This window comes from Cupressus sempervirens, chromosome 9 (assembly GCF_028749045.1).
Source record: "Cupressus sempervirens isolate cs-2001-9-10 chromosome 9, ASM2874904v1, whole genome shotgun sequence".
Classification (NCBI taxonomy): domain Eukaryota; kingdom Viridiplantae; phylum Streptophyta; class Pinopsida; order Cupressales; family Cupressaceae; genus Cupressus; species Cupressus sempervirens.
The window spans coordinates 10,589,955-10,595,954 of record NC_143126.1 but is presented as its reverse complement, the minus strand read 5'-3'; positions in this window follow the sequence as shown (position 1 = coordinate 10,595,954).

Sequence of the window (6,000 nt, the reverse complement as noted above, 5' to 3'; positions counted from 1 at the left end):
CAAGAAGATGTAGTCAAAGTCCCCAACAAAAGCTTAACGACAAAGATAGAATGCCCACATTAAGCATAACGATCATGTTGGAAATATAAGAGAAATAAAAGAGAGGGGAGAGGTGAATCAGTTACGCCAAAAATAAATCCAAGATCCCTTAGATGTTAGTACACAACATAAACTTCACTGAAATTACTGAAGCTCGGTAAACATGCAAGCACTCAGTTTACACTAGCAAATTTTGTAACTCGGTAAGCACTGAAATATAAACTATAACTTGACAAATTCTTAACATGAAAATATTAAGATATTATCTGTGATTAATATTACTTAACTTATTTGCATATACATAAAATAAATAGCATGAACACAAGAGACACCAAGATTTAACGTGGAAACCCAATTTGGGAAAAACCACCAATTGCAACTAGTTACTAATTTTCACTCTTCTAAAGTGAGCCCTATTAGGAGCCAACCCTATTAAATGTTACAAAACACATAGTTAGGTGTGACCCTATTAGAGGATTTAATCACCCTATTAGGAGTGGCCTTGTTAGAGGTCTTTAAACACTTCAATCTAGAAATGCCACCTTGTTAGAGGATTTAAAAATAGTTGTTAAGACAAATTTGTTAAGAGATTTAGATCATTGCTAAAATGGTTAGAGAGTAACAATGAGATGACCTAATTTCTAATGAAACTAAATTTTTTATTACAGATCTCAATTCTGGCTTGTATACTTTATCCTTTCTAATCGAATGTATCTTTGCAACTCTACAAGGATATTCTGCTTATCCTTCTAATTTGCTTCCTCTAAGCATATTCAAATCTTCTATTCACTTGCACACATTCAATCCTCAACTTGAAATTTCATTCATATCACACACATTGTCAATTTGGCTTGAATACAACTTAGAATACTTAATATTCATCTCCTTGGTTGGCTAGAACCAACAAACAAAACTATTGAACTCAATACGTCAAAACAAGAAAATCCTTCGTTAGCCAACCCTGCTTGGTAGACACTAACTCCAACATGATTTTCTTTTGTTAACCAAGTGAAATTGGTTAACACTACATTTTCACAAAGTTCCTTTGGTAACCGAGTGAGCTTGGTTAACACTAGTTCCATCCAACTTTTCCTTCATTAACCAAGTGAGCTCGATTAACACTCAACTTCTGTAAACTTCTTTTTGTTTCCTGAGTGAACTTGATAGACATAGTCTTCTGAACTTGGAAAACTTTGGAATGCTTGGTAGACATAGGAAACTATCTTCAATACCCAAGTAAGCTTAATATACACTGACTAGTAAAGATATGACATTTTTTGTAATATCAAAGACAATACACAGTTAACTAATTATTTTCAACAATCTCCCTCTTTGGCATTAATGGAAATGCAACATGTCATAATATAATAAAATTTAAAGCAATAATAAAGTAAGGAACATATCCTTAGTTTCATTTTGATTCTCATCCACGAGAACTCCCTCTATTAGTGTGAACTCCCTCTACCTTCAGTTTCTCCCTCTATCAAAAAACTCTGCCTTCAACATCTTCTTCTGATAGAAAACTCTCCCTCTTTGATATCAGATCAAGTTCATCTTCTTTCTCTGACATCTTCAAAAAACATTGTGTGAAATGTATACTCTTCCTATTTAGAAAATTTATGTAGTATGACAACAAAATCTCCCTCTTTGACATCTCACACCAAAGACAATATTCAGTGAATATTAGTATATCTCATGTACTAATTCATATGCAGTGTGCCCTATCTAATACTGCATCAACTAACTGATCTTCAAAATGCTTTGATTGATGCATCACTAAAATTCATTTAGTGAGCTTAAGAAAGGGGAATGACCCTTAACTTACCTCTTAGATAGAAAAATACATCCTTAGGTAATGGCTTAGTGAATATATCTACAATATGTTCTTTAGTATTCACATATTCCAATCTTACCTCTTTATCTCGCACTAATTCTCTCAAAAAATGACATTTTATAAAAATGTTCTTGGTTTTGGTATGCATCACAGGATTCTTTGATATATTAATTGCACTGGTGTTATCAGAAAATATAACCACTGGACCCTTGATTTATATCTTCATACTTACCAACAGTTCCTTGAACCAAACAACATTAGAGCAATTAACTATTGCTGCCACATACTCTGTCTCTATTGTAGACCGAGAAATATAATTCTACTTCTTGCTTGTCTAAGACACTAATATTTTACCAAGAAAAAATGCTCCACCATTGGTGCTCTTCTTGTCATCAACACTTCTTGGCCAATCAACATCTATGAATTCTTTCAAATCCAAATTGCCTCCTTTTTTGTACCATAATCCATAGTCTTCAGTACCCTTCAGATACCTCATGATTCTCTCAATTTCCATCACATGGTTTTCTTTAGGATTTTCTAAGAATCTTGCGACCATACCAACTACTAATACAATATCAAGCCTTGTATGCACTACAAATTGCAGTTTTCCAATTATTGATCTATATATGGTATGATCTACCTCCTTGGAATCATCATTTTTGAAAATCTTATGTCCAGTAGACATAGGTGTTCCAGCTGGTCTTAAAATCTTCCATTCCAAACTTCTTTATTATCTTCTTGATATATTTGGATTGAGTAATGTAGATACCATCTTTCTTTTATTGAATCTATAATCCAACAAAGAATTTTATATCTCCAAACATGAACATCTCAAATTATTTACTCATCTCTTGTGAAAAATATTTTCTTAAGTCATCATTTCTAGTAAGTAATGTGTCATCCACAAATATTTTAGCCGACAAAATCTTTTTCTCTGATCCTTCTTTGATATACAGGCTATTGTTATCATTTTTTTTTTGAAAACCAATCTTTATCAAGTAGTTATGAAGTCTTTCATACCAAAATCTAGGAGCTTGCTTTAGATCATACAATGCTTTGTGCAATTTATAGACCATATCCCTTTTTCTAGGATCCACAAAACCTTCAGGTTGCTCTATGTAGATTTCATATTCAAGATTGCAGATTTCACATCCATTTGATAAACTTTAAATCCTCTATGTGCAACATAAGCAAGTAAAGTTCTAACACCTAATCTTGCAACAGGAGCAAAATTTTCACCATAATCAATACCTTCTTCTTGAGAATAACCTTTGCATACTAACCTTTCTCTTTTTTTTTTGAAAACTTCTCTATCTTCATTCAGCTTATTTTTGAAAACCCACTTTGTGCCAATTACATTTTTATCCTTGGGTCTAGGAACAAGAGTCCAACTCTTATTCCTTTCTCTCTAATCTATCTCTTCATTCATAGCTTCAATCCAACTTTCATTAGCCAAAGCATCTTTTATTGATCTAGGTTCAAATGTAGTAAGCAAACATGTACCTTTCAATTTGTTTCTTGTCATTGTTCCATCTGACTTATCTCTAATGATCTAATCAGGTGTGTGGTACCTTCTAACATATCTTTCTAACACATGTACTTTGGATTTGGAACTTTATTCCACTGGCGTCTCCATGGTCTTCGATATCAAGCTCAGGTCCCATTATCTGTGACTCAGGTTCATCAAACTCAGTTTTCTCTGGCAATAGCTCGGTAGCTTCTAATTGCGACTTGGGTCCTTCAGACTATGACTTGGGTCACACTAGTTGCAACTCAATAGCCTTTAGATATTTTGGGGACTCCGGAGGTGAAGTCTACTGACTTCCAATTGGATTTGGCAATGTATCAGGTTCATAGTAGACAAACTTTTTGTAATCCTTAGGTTCTTTGTTGCTCTCTTCTTTACTATTTTCTATGAACTCATCAATTCTTACATGTGCACTTTCTATGATCTTATGAGTTGATAATTTCAAACATTTATATGCTTTACTTCTGCACGAGTATCCTAGGAATATGCCTTTGTCACCTTTGACATCAAATTTACCTTTTCTAGATTCTTTTAGAATATAAAATTTTCTACCAAATACTTTCAAGTAACTTACATTAGGTTTTTAGCCATACCATAGTCCATAATGAGTTTGATTTGAGTCTTTCTTTAGTTGTACTCTATTCAAGGTATGCACTGTAGTATTGATTGCTTCCTTCCAGTATTGGATTGCAACACTCTTTTTTATCATCAAAATTCTTGCACAATCCATGATGGATCTGTTCCTTCTTTTAGCTATACCATTTTATTGTGGCATAACATGGGCTGATACTTGTCTTTTAATTCCTCTTTCAATGCAGAATTCATTGACCTCATTAGAAGTGAATTCACCACCTTTATCTGACCTCAAACACATCAACTTCTTTCTAGTTTCTTTCTCTACTCTTTCCAGATACCACTTAAACTTTTGAAATGTTTCAGACTTATCTTTCAGATACATTACAATCATCATTCTAGAATAATCATCAACAAAAAGAATAAAATACTTATCTCCATTGTAGATCTCTATTCTAATAGGTCCATATAATTATGTATGAACTAGATCTAAGACTTCTTCAGAATGATAGTCCTTGTTTTCGAAACTTGTCTTTCCCATCTTACAAATTTGATAATTTTTGCATAGGCCCATATCAGGTTTCCTCAAACTAGGAATACCTCTCACTCTTTTGTTCTTGGTTATCTTGATCAGATTATCAAAGTTCACATGACATAAGCTTATATGTCATAACCATCTTTCTTCTACTTGAGCAATGAAATATGAACTTTCACTGAGATCTAGGTAGAATAGGTTACTTTTTGTTTGTTTACCAGAACCAACTAGATTTCCTTTTCCACCCAGTAGCTTGGCCTTCCCATTCATGAATTCTACCTTGAATCCAATTTTATTCAACTATACCACACTCAATAGATTATGCTTTAATCTTTCAACCCAATAAGTATTATCACATCTAAGTTCATTGGTTAGTGAGATATAACCTTTTTCCCTTTATGCAACATGGTTCATTGTTTCCAAATCTCACACTTCCACCATCATAATGTTCCATATGTTCAAACTTTGTTTTGTCACTAGTCATATGATGTAAGTAGCCACTATCAATAATCTATGTATCATTTTTCTAACATGAGATATAAGTGCCATTTTATCACCTTCATCGTCTGATTCATCTTTTATAGCAATATAAACCATTTCATCATCTTCATGATTATCTAAATCTTTAGCCATAAAACAAGATTTATTACCTTTGTCTTTGTAGTCCTTGAAGTTCTTGAAATCCTTCTTGCCTTTGTACTTGTTCTACTTCTTTTCATCTTTGTCTTCTTTGTTTGGACATGTTGCAGTAATGTGTCCAACTTCTTCACAAGAGAAATAGATCAAAGGGATTTTACCTTTGTACTTTCCTTTGTCTTTGAGATACCTTCTTGAAAGAAATGATTTAATAGCTTCAAGATCACTATCAGAATTGTCTTCCTCTTCAATTTCAAATTATTTTCTTTTAGACTTTTTAGCTTTGTTCTTGAGTGATACCTTGGCTTCAAATGCAAACTCAAGATTTCTAGAACTAGGAGTATAATTATCATAGTTATCTAGTTAAGATGCATTCAATCTTCCAACTAGAGCATTCAAAGTTATCTTGTTATTTGGATCACACCTCATCTCTTGAATAGAAAACACTTTGATTGCATAGATAGGAAGAAGGGTTCTAAGTACCTTGCTTACCACTACCACATCTTCAATTGTTCCTCCAGAGGCTTTGATATCACTGACAATGGCTTTGATTCTCTTAGCAAATTTTGCAATGTTTTCATCCTCTCTCATTTTCATATGATCAATTAACCTCTCAAGCTTTCTGTCTTATCTCTTTTTACATTATCATCACCTCCATAGATATCTTTTAGTTTGGTCCACATGTCATGAGTAGTACCGCATCCTTTTACCTCATCAAAATCAACGTAGTTAAGAGTTGGTGCAATGTCAATCATCATGATTTATGATTTTTCTTTTCAACAATCTCTTCCACAGTCAGTGTTCCAGTAGGAGCTTTGTAAACATTTTCCAAGTATTTCAAACTTGATTCACTAA